Raw genomic sequence first — 18,031 nt, 5'->3', positions numbered from 1 at the left:
CGTTCCAAGAATGTCTTGGTTTATAAGAGACTTTCGTTTGAAAGATGGGGGATATCACATTGGGAAACCCATAAGTTACGATGTGTTTACTTTGACGCATATATTGCGGGGAACCCAAATGCTATTTTACGCAACGGGTTAAGAAATTATTTTGACTCAATATATCCGAATATTGGACTTCGTGATTTAGAAAAAGCGGCTAACATGCAACATAAAGAAGCATGTTATGCTTACGGATTAGTAATGTTCGCTTCTCACCAAAGTGAGAACAAGAACATCGGGCTACAACTATTAAACAAAACGTTTCCACAAGTGACGGAGTCGGTAATTGGGGTAAGAAATGAGGTTTTTAGATTATTACGGGACTGTTGGACATTACGTAACCCTCGTCCCTTTGATGACGTTACAACACGCTGTCTTATCAACGGCCATAACGGTTATGTTGCACAAGACCAAGGATGGGAAGTAGTCCTAGTAAAACCAGAATGCATGACTTGTTTCTGGACGTATGAATTACGTGTCTTTATTGCCTTTGCTGAACGACTTGTGTACTAGCTAGAATTGTCTTCACAACTATCTTGTATCAAAGTTATTGTGTGCTATATTTCATGCTTTATGTAAAATAAGCGGTATTGTAAGTTTGTAAAATATTGTATAAAAGTTTGAACGCGAAATATTATTATAATCAGTTTTTCATATAGAATTGTAGTAGTTGAATTGTATATTAGCTACTAAGTATGAACTTAACGGGTAGGTACTACCCGAATTTAAACTTATAAAACGCTAATATGAAGAAAAAGCTTTTATAAATGAGTTCATATTATGCTACGAAATACTATTAACTACTCTTAATATTCTGTATGATTAACTTGTTCCATTTAACTATTTTGAAGGAAATGGCACCGACTACTCGACACACCGTGAATATGAATGAAGAGGAATTCCGTACTTTTCTAGCTTCAAACATAGCCGCAGTACAGGCTGCGCTACATACCAACAATAACCTTGGATCTAACAGTACAGGAAATCGTGTAGGATGCACCTACAAAGAATTCACTGCCTGCAAACCTTTGGAATTTGATGGAACCGAAGGACCGATCGGATTGAAACGGTGGACCGAGAAGGTTGAATCGGTGTTTGCCATAAGTAAGTGTACTGAAGAGGACAAAGTGAAGTACGCTACGCATACCTTCACAGGTTCTGCGTTAACATGGTGGAATACCTATCTAGAGCAAGTGGGACAAGATGATGCGTACGCACTACCGTGGTCAGCATTCAAGCACTTGATGAACGAGAAGTACCGTCCCAGAACCGAGGTCAATAAGCTCAAGACAGAACTTAGAGGGTTACGAACCCAAGGATTTGATATTACCACGTACGAAAGACGATTCACAGAATTGTGCCTATTGTGTCCGGGAGCATTCGAAGATGAGGAAGAGAAGATCGACGCGTTTGTGAAAGGATTACCGGAAAGAATCCAAGAAGATATAAGTTCACACGAGCCCGCCTCTATACAACAGGCATGTAGAATGGCTCACAAACTAGTGAACCAGATTGAAGAAAGAATTAAAGAACAGACTGCTGAAGAGGCCAATGTGAAGCAAGTCAAAAGAAAGTGGGAGGAAAACGGTGATAAGAATCGCCAATACAGCAACAACAGCAATTACAACAATAATCGCAACAATTATCCCAACAATCGTAACTACAACAAACGGCCCAACAACAACAACAACAACAACAGCAACTACAACAATCATCCCAATAACAATAACAACCGCAACAACAACAACAATCAGAAGCAGCTATGCCAAAGGTGTGAAAAGAATCACTCGGGGTTCTGCACCAAATTTTGCAACAAGTGTAAAAGAAATGGTCATAGCGCGGCGAAGTGTGAGGTCTACGGATCAGGGGTTAATAGAACGAAAGGAACAAATGGTGTCGGAACGAGTAATGGCGGAGCAAGTAGTGTCGGAGCAAGTTATGCCAATGTAGTTTGTTATAAATGTGGAAAACCGGGCCACATTATTAGAAATTGCCCGAACCAGGAGAATACGAATGGACAAGGCCGTGGAAGAGTTTTCAATATTAATGCGGCAGAGGCACAGGAAGACCCGGAGCTTGTTACGGGTACGTTTCTTATTGACAATAAATCTGCTTACGTTTTATTTGATTCGGGTGCGGATAGAAGCTATATGAGTAGAGATTTTTGTGTTAAATTAAGTTGTCCATTGACGCCTTTGGATAGTAAATTTTTACTCGAATTAGCAAATGGTAAATTAATTTCAGCAGATAATATATGTCGGAATCGAGAAATTAAACTGGTTAGCGAAACATTTAAGATTGATTTGATACCAGTAGAGTTAGGGAGTTTTGATGTGATAATCGGTATGGACTGGTTGAAAGAAGTGAAAGCGGAGATCGTTTGTTACAAAAATGCAATTCGCATTATACGAGAAAAAGGAAAACCCTTAATGGTGTACGGAGAAAAGGGCAACACGAAGCTACATCTTATTAGTAATTTGAAGGCACAAAAACTAATAAGAAAAGGTTGCTATGCTGTTCTAGCACACGTCGAGAAAGTACAAACTGAAGAAAAGAGCATCAATGATGTTCCCATTACAAAAGAATTTCCCGATGTATTTCCGAAAGAATTACCGGGATTACCCCCACATCGATCCGTTGAATTTCAAATAGATCTTGTACCAGGAGCTGCACCAATAGCTCGTGCTCCTTACAGACTCGCACCCAGCGAGATGAAAGAACTACAAAGCCAATTACAAGAACTTTTAGAGCGTGGTTTCATTCGACCAAGCACATCACCGTGGGGAGCTCCTGTTTTGTTTGTCAAGAAGAAAGATGGTACATTCAGGTTGTGTATCGACTACCGAGAGTTGAACAAACTTACCATCAAGAACCGCTACCCACTACCGAGAATCGACGACTTATTTGATCAACTACAAGGCTCGTCTGTTTATTCAAAGATTGACTTACGTTCCGGGTATCATCAAATGCGGGTGAAAGAAGATGATATTCCAAAGACTGCTTTCAGAACACGTTACGGTCATTACGAGTTTATGGTCATGCCGTTTGGTTTAACTAATGCACCAGCTGTGTTCATGGACCTTATGAACCGAGTGTGTGGACCATACCTTGACAAGTTTGTCATTGTTTTCATTGATGACATACTTATTTACTCAAAGAATGACCAAGAACACGGTGAACATTTGAGAAAGGTGTTAGAAGTATTGAGGAAGGAAGAATTGTACGCTAAGTTTTCAAAGTGTGCATTTTGGTTGGAAGAAGTTCAATTCCTCGGTCACATAGTGAACAAAGAAGGTATTAAGGTGGATCCGGCAAAGATAGAAACTGTTGAAAAGTGGGAAACCCCGAAAACTCCGAAACACATACGCCAGTTTTTAGGACTAGCTGGTTACTACAGAAGGTTCATCCAAGACTTTTCCAGAATAGCAAAACCCTTGACTGCATTAACGCATAAAGGGAAGAAATTTGAATGGAATGATGAACAAGAGAAAGCGTTTCAGTTATTGAAGAAAAAGCTAACTACGGCACCTATATTGTCATTGCCTGAAGGGAATGATGATTTTGTGATTTATTGTGATGCATCAAAGCAAGGTCTCGGTTGTGTATTAATGCAACGAACGAAGGTGATTGCTTATGCGTCTAGACAATTGAAGATTCACGAACAAAATTATACGACGCATGATTTGGAATTAGGCGCGGTTGTTTTTGCATTAAAGACTTGGAGGCACTACTTATATGGGGTCAAAAGTATTATATATACCGACCACAAAAGTCTTCAACACATATTTAATCAGAAACAACTGAATATGAGGCAGCGTAGGTGGATTGAATTATTGAATGATTACGATTTTGAGATTCGTTACCACCCGGGGAAGGCAAATGTGGTAGCCGATGCCTTGAGCAGGAAGGATAGAGAACCCATTCGAGTAAAATCTATGAATATAATGATTCATAATAACATTACTACTCAAATAAAGGAGGCGCAACAAGGAGTTTTAAAAGAGGGAAATTTAAAGGATGAAATACCCAAAGGATCGGAGAAGCATCTTAATATTCGGGAAGACGGAACCCGGTATAGGGCTGAAAGGATTTGGGTACCAAAATTTGGAGATATGAGAGAAATGGTACTTAGAGAAGCTCATAAAACCAGATACTCAATACATCCTGGAACGGGGAAGATGTACAAGGATCTCAAGAAACATTTTTGGTGGCCGGGTATGAAAGCCGATGTTGCTAAATACGTAGGAGAATGTTTGACGTGTTCTAAGGTCAAAGCTGAGCATCAGAAACCATCAGGTCTACTTCAACAACCCGAAATCCCGGAATGGAAATGGGAAAACATTACCATGGATTTCATCACTAAATTGCCAAGGACTGCAAGTGGTTTTGATACTATTTGGGTAATAGTTGATCGTCTCACCAAATCAGCACACTTCCTACCAATAAGAGAAGATGACAAGATGGAGAAGTTAGCACGACTGTATTTGAAGGAAGTCGTCTCCAGACATGGAATACCAATCTCTATTATCTCTGATAGGGATGGCAGATTTATTTCAAGATTCTGGCAGACATTACAGCAAGCATTAGGAACTCGTCTAGACATGAGTACTGCCTATCATCCACAAACTGATGGGCAGAGCGAAAGGACGATACAAACGCTTGAAGACATGCTACGAGCATGTGTTATTGATTTCGGAAACAGTTGGGATCGACATCTACCGTTAGCAGAATTTTCCTACAACAACAGCTACCATTCAAGCATTGAGATGGCGCCGTTTGAAGCACTTTATGGTAGAAAGTGCAGGTCTCCGATTTGTTGGAGTGAGGTGGGGGATAGACAGATTACGGGTCCGGAGATTATACAAGAAACTACCGAGAAGATCATCCAAATTCAACAACGGTTGAAAACCGCCCAAAGTCGACAAAAGAGCTACGCTGACATTAAAAGAAAAGATATAGAATTTGAAATTGGAGAGATGGTCATGCTTAAAGTTTCACCTTGGAAAGGCGTTGTTCGATTTGGTAAACGAGGGAAATTAAATCCAAGGTATATTGGACCATTCAAGATTATTGATCGTGTCGGACTAGTAGCTTACCGACTTGAGTTACCTCAACAACTCGCGGCTGTACATAACACTTTCCACGTCTCGAATTTGAAGAAATGTTTTGCTAAAGAAGATCTCACTATTCCGTTAGATGAAATCCAAATCAACGAAAAACTCCAATTCATCGAAGAACCCGTCGAAATAATGGATCGTGAGGTTAAAAGACTTAAGCAAAACAAGATACCAATTGTTAAGGTTCGATGGAATGCTCGTAGAGGACCCGAGTTCACCTGGGAGCGTGAAGATCAGATGAAGAAGAAATACCCGCATCTATTTCCAGAAGATTCGTCAACACCTTCAACAGCTTAAAATTTCGGGACGAAATTTATTTAACGGGTAGGTACTGTAGTGACCCGAACTTTTCCATGTTTATATATATTAATTGAGATTGATGTTTACATGATTAAATGTTTCCAACATGTTAAGCAATCAAACTTGTTAAGACTTGATTAATTGAAATAGGTTTCATATAGACAATTGACCACCCAAGTTGACCGGTGATTCACGAACGTTAAAACTTGTATAAAAACTATATGATGACATATATATGGATATATATATAGTTAACATGATACTATGATAAGAAAACATATCATAAAGTATATTAACAATGAACTACATATGTAAAAACAAGACTACTAACTTAATGATTTTTAAACGAGACATATATGTAACGATTATCGTTGTAAAGACATTTAATGTATATATATCATATTAAGAGATATTCATACATGATAATATCATGATAATATAATAATTTAAAATCTCATTTGATATTATAAACATTGGGTTAACAACATTTAACAAGATCGTTAACCTAAAGGTTTCAAAACAACACTTACATGTAACGACTAACGATGACTTAACGACTCAGTTAAAATATATATACATGTAGTGTTTTAATATGTATTTATACACTTTTGAAAGACTTCAATACACTTATCAAAATACTTCTACTTAACAAAAATTCTTACAATTACATCCTCGTTCAGTTTCATCAACAATTCTACTCGTATGCACCCGTATTCGTACTCGTACAATACACAGCTTTTAGATGTATGTACTATTGGTATATACACTCCAATGATCAGCTCTTAGCAGCCCATGTGAGTCACCTAACACATGTGGGAACCATCATTTGGCAACTAGCATGAAATATCTCATAAGATTACAAAAATATGAGTAATCATTCATGACTTATTTACATGAAAACAAAATTACATATCCTTTATATCTAATCCATACACCAACGACCAAAAACACCTACAAACACTTTCATTCTTCAATTTTCTTCATCTAATTGAACTCTCTCAAGTTCTATCTTCAAGTTCTAAGTGTTCTTCATAAATTCCAAAAGTTCTAGTTTCATAAAATCAAGAATACTTTCAAGTTTGCTAGCTCACTTCCAATCTTGTAAGGTGATCATCCAACCTCAAGAAATCTTTGTTTCTTACAGTAGGTTATCATTCTAATACAAGGTAATAATCATATTTAAACTTTGGTTCAATTTCTATAACTATAACAATCTTATTTCAAGTGATGATCTTACTTGAACTTGTTTTCGTGTCATGATTTTGCTTCAAGAACTTTGAGCCATCCAAGGATCCATTGAAGCTAGATCCATTTTTCTCTTTTCCAGTAGGTTCATCCAAGGAACTTAAGGTAGTAATGATGTTCATAACATCATTCGATTCATACATATAAAGTATCTTATTCGAAGGTTTAAACTTGTAATCACTAGAACATAGTTTAGTTAATTCTAAACTTGTTCGCAAACAAAAGTTAATCCTTCTAACTTGACTTTTAAAATCAACTAAACACATGTTCTATATCTATATGATATGCTAACTTAATGATTTAAAACCTGGAAACACGAAAAACACCGTAAAACCGGATTTACGCCGTCGTAGTAACACCGCGGGCTGTTTTGGGTTAGTTAATTAAAAACTATGATAAACTTTGATTTAAAAGTTGTTATTCTGAGAAAATGATTTTTATTATGAACATGAAACTATATCCAAAAACTATGGTTAAACTCAAAGTGGAAGTATGTTTTCTAAAATGGTCATCTAGACGTCGTTCTTTCGACTGAAATGACTACCTTTACAAAAACGACTTGTAACTTATTTTTCCGACTAGAAACCTATACTTTTTTTGTTTAGATTCATAAAATAGAGTTCAATATGAAACCATAGCAATTTGATTCACTCAAAACGGATTTAAAATGAAGAAGTTATGGGTAAAACAAGATTGGATAATTTTTCTCATTTTAGCTACGTGAAAATTGGTAACAAATCTATTCCAACCATAACTTAATCAACTTGTATTATATATTATGTAATCTTGAGATACCATAGACACGTATACAATGTTTCGACCTATCATGTCGACACATCTATATATATTTCGGAACAACCATAGACACTCTATATGTGAATGTTGGAGTTAGCTATACAGGGTTGAGGTTGATTCCAAAATATATATAGTTTGAGTTGTGATCAATACTGAGATACGTATACACTGGGTCGTGGATTGATTCAAGATAATATTTATCGATTTATTTCTGTACATCTAACTGTGGACAACTAGTTGTAGGTTACTAACGAGGACAGCTGACTTAATAAACTTAAAACATCAAAATATATTAAAAGTGTTGTAAATATATTTTGAACATACTTTAATATATATGTATATATTGTTATAGGTTCGTGAATCAACAGTGGCCAAGTCTTACTTCCCAACGAAGTAAAAATCTGTGAAAGTGAGTTATAGTCCCACTTTTAAAATCTAATATTTTTGGGATGAGAATACATGCAGGTTTTATAAATGATTTACAAAATAGACACAAGTACGTGAAACTACATTCTATGGTTGAATTATCGAAATCGAATATGCCCCTTTTTATTAAGTCTGGTAATCTAAGAATTAGGGAACAGACACCCTAATTGACGCGAATCCTAAAGATAGATCTATTGGGCCTAACAAACCCCATCCAAAGTACCGGATGCTTTAGTACTTCGAAATTTATATCATATCCGAAGGGTGTCCCGGAATGATGGGGATATTCTTATATATGCATCTTGTTATTGTCGGTTACCAGGTGTTCACCATATGAATGATTTTTATCTCTATGTATGGGATGTGTATTGAAATATGAAATCTTGTGGTCTATTGTTACGATTTGATATATATAGGTTAAACCTATAACTCACCAACATTTTTGTTGACGTTTAAAGCATGTTTATTCTCAGGTGAATATTAAGAGCTTCCGCTGTTGCATACTAAAATAAGGACAAGATTTGGAGTCCATGTTTGTATGATATTGTGTAAAAACTGCATTCAAGAAACTGATTTCGATGTAACATATTTGTATTGTAAACCATTATGTAATGGTCGTGTGTAAACAGGATATTTTAGATTATCATTATTTGATAATCTACGTAAAGCTTTTTAAACCTTTATTTATGAAATAAAGGTTATGGTTTGTTTTAAAAATGAATGCAGTCTTTAAAAAACGTCTCATATAGAGGTCAAAACCTCGCAACGAAATCAATTAATATGGAACGTTTTTAATCAATAAGAACGGGACATTTCATTTTTGGTCGTTGGTGTATGGATTAGATATAAAGGATATGTAATTTTATTTTCATGTAAATAAGTCATGAATGATTACTCATATTTTTGTTATTTTATGAGATATTTCATGCTAGTTGCCAAATGATGGTTCCCACATGTGTTAGGTGACTCACATGGGCTGCTAAGAGCTGATCATTGGAGTGTATATACCAATAGTACATACATCTAAAAGCTGTGTATTGTACGAGTACGAATACGGGTGCATACGAGTAGAATTGTTGATGAAACTGAACGAGGATGTAATTGTAAGAATTTTGTTAAGTAGAAGTATTTTGATAACTGTATTGAAGTCTTTAAAAAGTGTATAAATACATATTAAAACACTACATGTATATACATTTTAACTGAGTCGTTAAGTCATCGTTAGTCGTTACATGTAAGTGTTGTTTTGAAACCTTTAGGTTAACGATCTTGTTAAATGTTGTTAACCCAATGTTTATAATATCAAATGAGATTTTAAATTATTATATTATCATGATATTATCATGTATGAATATCTCTTAATATGATATATATACATTAAATGTCTTTACAACGATAATCGTTACATATATGTCTCGTTTAAAAATCATTAAGTTAGTAGTCTTGTTTTTACATATGTAGTTCATTGTTAATATACTTAATGATATGTTTACTTATCATAGTATCATGTTAACTATATATATATCCATATATATGTCATCATATAGTTTTTACAAGTTTTAACGTTCGTGAATCACCGGTCAACTTGGGTGGTCAATTGTCTCTATGAAACATATTTCAATTAATCAAGTCTTAACAAGTTTGATTGCTTAACATGTTGGAAACATTTAATCATGTAAATATCAATCTCAATTAATATATATAAACATGGAAAAGTTCGGGTCACTACAGGGTTGGTATGTCCTCACAGCCTTTCTGTTGTAAAGAAAGCTGATCCTTAGACATAGAAGATTTTGAGGCCTGTATCTCACCCTGTGACATGAGTGTGATATTGGCCGCCTGTGCAAGTAAGTGTAAGGATGGAATATTTGGAGTGGGTAGTGGCAGACTTAAGTCTGGAGTAGCAGTTGGCTTGGTCATTGCAGTAGGTTGTTGGATTTGTTTATTTGAGTCCAGGATTGGGACTTCTTCATGTAAGTCAACTGAGTGGGTTTTCTCAGTGACTGTAATGTGGGAATCCAAGTTAACTAACCTATAAGGTTCAGGCTGGGTTAAAGCACTCCTCTCACCAACCTCTAGCAGAGGTGGTGGAGCAGTACGTGCAGCACTCTTCCTAGTGAATTTTTGAGGTGAATTCACAAGTGCTGTAGAATCTAAGGTTTTAGATATGGTGGTATTCTCAGTATGAACTGGTGGATTCATAAGGTGGGTTGAGTGGATAATTTGTTCAGCAGCAGTGGGTGAAGATGGGTTAGAGTGAGGTGGGATTTCCTCACCCATGACTTCAACCTGCTCTGTTTGGGAAACAACATGGGGTGGAGTTTGTGGGGGGGTAGAATCTGATTGCTCAGATTCTAAAGATGGTTGACCATTGTTGTGATCTCCTGCAGACCCTGATTGCTCAGATTCTGAAGAAGATGCCCCTGCAGACCCTGATTGCTCAGAATTTGTAGGTTGGTCTGCACGGCCAAGATTGACCCAATGCAAAATAGCAGGAGTAAGAGCTTCCTCTTGATCATCAATGTGGTTGTGAAACATTCGGGCACTACATTCTGGAATAAAAGTATACTCATACACACGAAACACTTTAAGTCCATCATACAAAGCAGGTGTCATTGCTTGTTCAAACATTAAACTTAAAAACCTGATAAAAGGTACATTATGATCTCTTGGAGTTTTTTCAGTGAGAACCAAGAGCTCATTGAAGATTAGACGAGTAAAATCAATATTCCTTCCTATAACTATTGCATGAAATAGATGTGCCTCATAATCATTAACCTCAGTCAGACTACCACATTTAAAGCTCAAACTTCTAACGACATTCGATAACAAAAACATCCACCTAGGAGAGAACATACTAATCTTAACAAAAGAATTAGTTACAGGCTGACCAACCATGGGAAAACAAGATCTCACAGCAGACCTTGATACAGTTCTAACAAAGTTATCCTGTACAGGAAGATTCAAAGCAATTCTAAAATGATTTTCAGTAATAGTTAAAGAATTGTTACCATCTCGATAAGTGCCAGTGATAGATCTATCTTCTCTGTTTCCAACACAGGTATACCAAAATTCGCCTAACATCTCTGGAAACATGATAGTAGTCTTGAAGAAAGCCTCATTTAAAGGATGATTTCGCATGAACAATACCAAATCCTCATACCCTTCATTGGCAAAATTCGTAGGAATAGTAGCACAAGCAACCCTATTGTTAGCCGAAACCTGCACATCCTTCTCTCCTCTGATTTTCTTTGCCCTAATCATGTTATCGGTTGAAACAAGAACAAAAGGAATGAACTTTGTATTTGCCATTAGCTTCAATCAAAAACTTGTAAGAACACGAGTGAATTATGAAAACCGAGAGAGATTTTGAAGAAGATGATGATCGAATGAGAGGGATTAGGGTTTATGTTTGAAGATTAATTTGAAGAAGATTTTGAAGAAAGAGACTTAAGGGAAATATAAATACCTCTGACACAACAATTTTAAAAAGTTACCGTTAACCCCTTCAAAATTTAACCTTTTACTTTATAAACCCGAATAAAGAAAACCTTTATTGACCAAAGAAGGAAACAAGTTTACAGTAAAACTACACAAACAGAGTAAACCTTTCCAGACTCTAAATAACATGGTGTCATCCAGACTCTGAATGTGATGTAATCCAGACTCTATTTTGTTTTTTACAACAACAGTTTAGAGAGTATCATCACTGGACAACATTTCAATTGATGGATTTAACATTCCAAGTTGCCCAAGAAGATAAAAATGCCTTTCTTCAGGAAGTGCTTTAGTGAAAATATCTGCCAATTGATCTTTAGTACCAATATGCTTTAAAAACACTTTGCCCTTCTCAACACAATCCCTTATAAAATGATGCCTGATTTCAATATGCTTGGTTCTGGAGTGAAACACTGGATTCTCAGTAATAGCAATTGCACTTTCATTGTGACACATTATTGGAGTTTTGGTCAATGTTAACCCAAAATCCAAAAGTTGATGTTGCATCCAAAGTAACTGAGCACAACAACTTCCTGCAGCAACATATTCAGCTTCTGCTGTGGAAGTGGCCACAGAATTCTGCTTTTTACTAGACCAGCTGACCAATTTTCCACCTAGCAATTGATATCCACCAGAAGTGCTTTTTCTGTCTAATTTGCAACCTGCATAGTCTGCATCTGTGTAACCAATTAGATCAAACCCTGAGTCTTTAGAGTACCAAAGACCCAGGTTAGGGGTACCTTTTAAGTATCTAAAAATTCTTTTCACAACTTTATAATGAGGCTCCCTAGGATCTGATTGGTAACGTGCACAAAGTCATGTTACAAACATTATATCAGATCTACTAGCAGTTAAGTATAGCAAAGATCCAATCATACCTCTATAGGTTGATTGACAAGTGAGTTTCCCAGATTCATCTTTATCAAGATTTTCAGAAACACTCATTGGAGTTCTTAAAGTAGAATAATTTTTAAAACCAAATTTAGTTAACATGTCAGAAATGTAGTTACTTTGGTTAATAAAAATGCCTTCAGAACTCTGTTTTATTTGCAACCCAAGAAAATAGTTTAAAGTACATAAATTACTCATTCTATACTCTTCAGACATAATGTCAGAAAACCATTTTCTTAAGTGTGGATTAGTAGACCCAAAAATAATGTCATCAACATAAATTTGAACAAGTAACACATCACCTTTGTCCTTTTTGATAAACAAAGTCTTGTCAATGGCTCCTCTAGAAAAATTCTTTTCTAGAAGAAATGTTGACAAGGTATCATACCAGGCTCTGGGAGCTTGCTTCAGACCATACAATGCCTTCTTCAACCTGTAAACATGCTTAGGAAATTTCTTACTTACAAAACCAGGAGGTTGTTTCACATACACCTCTTCTTGCAATTTACCATTCAGGAAAGCACTCTTCACATCCATTTGAAACACCTTAAAATCTTTGTGAGCAACATATGCCAGAAATAGTCTAATAGCTTCAATTCTAGCAACATGAGCAAAAGTCTCATCATAGTCTATTCCTTCTTCTTGTCTATATCCTTGAGTAACCAACCTTGCTTTATTTCTGATTACAATACCATCTTTATCAACCTTGTTTCTAAAAACCCATTTTGTGCCTATTGTAGTTTTATCAGCTGGCTTTGAAACCAATTCTCAAACATCATTTCTTTCAAATTCTGTCAATTCTTCAGTCATAGCCTCAACCCAATCATTGTCAGCCAATGCTTCAAATACTTCTTTGGGCTCAATTAGTGAAAGAAAACAAGAAAAGAAGCAGTAATTTGCTATAGCAAAATCTGACACAGGTGTCTGAGCAGAAGAACTAGGTTTAGGCAAACCAGTAGGATCCACAATATAATCCTCAAGATGCTTTGGAGAGACTATATTTCTAGATGATTTTCTAGTAGGAACAACAGGATCTATAGTGGTATTTGATGACTGATCACTTCCTTGAATAACTACAGACTCATCTTCTTATGGAACTTCTTCTATGTGAGTATTATCTGCAGATTCATTTCTTAACCCAGACAAGTTAGGTCCATCTGACTCAGACTCTGAATCCAGAGTCTGAACACTGTTCCCAGAAATTTAATTTGACAATTCACCAAGTGCAGATTGCTTAGTGCTGGATGTCTGATCCATTTCTATAGAACTTTCATCAAAGAAAACATTAATGGATTCTTCAATCTTCATTCTCCTCTGATTATAAACTCTATAAGCTTTAGAAACAGAAGAATATCCCATAAATACACCTTCATCAGATTTTGGCCTCATCTTATCAAGCTGATCTCTTTGATTTTAAATATAGCACTTACACCCAAATACATGGAAGTAATGAATAGTAGGCACCTTTTTATGGTATAACTCATAGGAAGTTTTGCCATGTTTTTTACAATCAAGGACCTATTTTGAGTATAACATGCTGTGTTGACTGCCTCTGCTCAGAACCTTAGATCAACATTTGATTGGCATAACATGGTTCTGGCTGCTTCAATAAGGGTTCTATTTCTTCTTTCAGCAACTCCATTTTGTTGAGGAGTTCTAACAGCAGAAATTTTTTGAACAATTCCAGATTCTTCACAAAAATCAATTAATGTAACATTCTTGAACTCAGTACCATGATCACTTCTCAATTGTTTAATAAGAACACCTTTTTGAACCTGCTCTCTCTTGATCAAATTGATGATTTCTTCAGGAGCATCACTTTTTGTAGCTAAGAAAATAACCCATGTAAATCTAGAATACTCATCAACAATCACTAGAGTATATCTTTTCCCACCCAAACTACTAGTGTTCATTGGACCAAATAGATCCATGTGAAGCATATGAAGTGGATCACTGATAGTAGCCAGGGTTTTTGAGGGAAACTTTGTTTTGGTCTGTTTACCCATAATATAGGTAGAACAAGGTTTATCTTTCTTAAAAGGCTGTTGAGGCAGACCTCTTACAAGCTTCTTTTTGGAAAGCTCATTAATGTTTTTGAAATTAAGATGAGAAAGCCTTTTGTGCCAAAGCCAATTAAGTTCAGGGACAGTCTGAGAGTACAGACATGTTTCAATTCCAGTATCAACGGAATCTAGATCCAGCATATACACATTTTGAAATCTCCAGGCTACAAGTGTTGGCCTTCCTTTGGGATCATAAATAATACCAGCTTTCTTTCTTATTCTGATTTCACAATCTTCATCAGCAATTTGGCTTACACTTAGCAGATTATGCTTCAACCCTTCAACTAAAGCAACTTTCTTAAATGAAACACTTCCAGCTATAACAGTACCATAACCAATAGTTTTTTTAACTGAATTATCACCATATCTTACAGAAGGACCTTTTTCTTCAATAAACTCTACAAGATGCTCTTTACATCCAGTCATGTGTCTTGAGCAACCACTATCCACATACCACATGTTACCCTGTTACACAAGACACAAACAAAAGAGAATGGTTAGTTTTTAAGGGGAACCCACTTTTCAGTGGGTTCAGTTGGAGTGCTCTTTACTCTCCAAACAAAAGCCTTGTTTCCAATCCAAATCAACTTGTCCTTAACAGATTTTAAGACACTTTTATTTTCACAAACTTTGGGTTTCCATATCTTCTTAATTTCCTTAGGAAAACAAGATGTTCTTTTAACTGAAGGTTTTTCTTGACTCTTGATTTTTTCATTGAGCTTAGAAATTTCTTTTTTGAGTTTTTGAATTGTCTTAGCTTGTTTTGACTTTGACCTTCTTTTAGTTAACACTTTTGGATCTGGACAAGTGTCAGTTTTAGAGGATGATTCAGAGTTGTTATTGCAACTTGACTCTTGGGTGTCAGACTCTAGGTCAGAACATACACTATTATTTTGAGAGACTAAATTATTAGAGTCTGAAGGTTTCAAAAGTTCAGACTCTAGTGGATTTTTGCTTTCAAGTATTATAGTCTCGGAAGGTTCAACAGGATCTAATGATCTTACAAAAGAATTAGTTAAAATCTTTTTGTCACCATCAAATTTTACATAAGTGTTTGGTAAAATGTCAGGTTTGAATACACTAGGATCAACTTCCACATTATTATTTAATATGTAGTTTTCACCTAGTATAGTTTTGACATCATTTGGAATTTGTTTGGCAATAGCATCAGAATTCTTTTTGGAAGATACACACCAAGATTTACAAATTGATTCATAGTGTTTTGAACTTTTCATTGATCTTTCTAATTCAGTATTTAATCTTTTAGTTTCTTCTGTGTATGCCATTCTATAGGTGTCAAGTTCAACCTCACATTTTTTTAAGTCTTTAATTTCAGCATCTTTGTCTTTGATGGTGTTTTTAAGATCAAAAATTTGTGTTCTTAACCTATCAATATCATCTAAACACCATTGAAAGTCAAGCAGCAAGTACTGAAACATTCTCACTTTTTCATTATTAAGATAGTTCACAAAGTTTTGTACCTTATAAGCAGAAACTTTATTACAAGTAGAGTCTTTATCCATCTTCTCAATAGCTTTCAGATCTTCCTCAAACTTGCTAGAACTACCATCACTTATAGCCATAAGACACTTATCCTCCTCCTCATCAGATGATGAGTCTTCATCCTCCCATGCTTCTGTGTACAAAGCTTTCTCTTGTTCTTTGTTCTTAGATCTTTCTGCTTCACTCTTTAACTTCATGTACTCAAGTTTATATTTTCTTGCTTTGTCAACAGACTTGTTGGAGTTAGCACCTCCTTCACCCTTAGACTAGCAGTCAGTAGCTATGTGTCCTAACTTACCACACTTAAAGCATTTAGCTTTCTTTGGATCAAAAGTACCCTTGCCTTTACACTTCTTATAACCAAACTTTTTCTGCTCAATCCTTTGAGTCAAAAGAGCAATCTGGACTTCCAGATCTTTGATCTCCTCATCTTCATCAGATTCACTATCATCATCAAAAGTTTCATCACTCTCAGATTCAACCTTGCTAGAATAACTAGAGAATAATTGCTTATTCTTCTTTGTAGTAGCCATCAATGCAGCTTCTGGATCTTTAGCAGTTTTCTTCGCATTGATCTTGTTCTTTAGTTGAGTTTTCTCAAAGTTTGACAGTATGCCAAACAGTTCACTTAACTCATAGTTATCTATCTTTTCACTGATTACCATAGATGTAATCACAGATTCAAAGTTTGAAGGTAACAGTTCAATGAACTTTTGACACAACACTTGTTGTATTTTCTCTACCCCAACACTTTCAAGATCATTTATCAGAACCTAAATGTAGTGACCCGGACTTTTCCATGTTTATATATATTAATTGAGATTGATATTTACATGATTAAATGTTTCCAACATGTTAAGCAATCAAACTTGTTAAGACTTGATTAATTGAAATATGTTTCATATAGACAATTGACCACCCAAGTTGACCGGTGATTCACGAACGTTAAAACTTGTAAAAACTATATGATGACATATATATGGATATATATATAGTTAACATGATACTATGATAAGTAAACATATCATTAAGTATATTAACAATGAACTACATATGTAAAAATAAGACTAATAACTTAATGATTTTTAAACGAGACATATATGTAACGATTATCGTTGTAAAGACATTTAATGTATATATATCATATTAAGAGATATTCATACATGATAATATCATGATAATATAATAATTTAAAATCTCATTTGATATTATAAACATTGGGTTAACAACATTTAACAAGATCGTTAACCTAAAGGTTTCAAAACAACACTTACATGTAACGACTAACGATGACTTAACGACTCAGTTAAAATGTATATACATGTAGTGTTTTAATATGTATTTATACACTTTTGAAAGACTTCAATACACTTATCAAAATACTTCTACTTAACAAAAATGCTTACAATTACATCCTCGTTCAGTTTCATCAACAATTCTACTCGTATGCACCCGTATTCGTACTCGTACAATACACAGCTTTTAGATGTATGTACTATTGGTATATACACTCCAATGATCAGCTCTTAGCAGCCCATGTGAGTCACCTAACACATGTGGGAACCATCATTTGGCAACTAGCATGAAATATCTCATAAAATTACAAAAATATGAGTAATCATTCATGACTTATTTACATGAAAACAAAATTACATATCCTTTATATCTAATCCATACACCAACGACCAAAAACACCTACAAACACTTTCATTCTTCAATTTTCTTCATCTAATTGATCTCTCTCAAGTTCTATCTTCAAGTTCTAAGTGTTCTTCATATATTCTACAAGTTCTAGTTACATAAAATCAAGAATACTTTCAAGTTTGCTAGCTCATTTCCAATCTTGTAAGGTGATCATCCAACCTCAAGAAATCTTTGTTTCTTACAGTAGGTTATCATTCTAATACAAGGTAATAATCATATTCAAACTTTGGTTCAATTTCTATAACTATAACAATCTTATTTCAAGTGATGATCTTACTTGAACTTGTTTTCGTGTCATGATTCTGCTTCAAGAACTTCGAGCCATCCAAGGATCCTTTGAAGCTAGATCCATTTTTCTCTTTTCCAGTAGGTTTATCCAAGGAACTTAAGGTAGTAATTATGTTCATAACATCATTCGATTCATACATATAAAGCTATCTTATTCGA

The sequence above is a fragment of the Rutidosis leptorrhynchoides genome, chromosome 5, assembly GCF_046630445.1.
Source record: "Rutidosis leptorrhynchoides isolate AG116_Rl617_1_P2 chromosome 5, CSIRO_AGI_Rlap_v1, whole genome shotgun sequence".
NCBI lineage: Eukaryota > Viridiplantae > Streptophyta > Magnoliopsida > Asterales > Asteraceae > Rutidosis > Rutidosis leptorrhynchoides.
Note: the sequence above shows the minus strand (reverse complement) of the source record.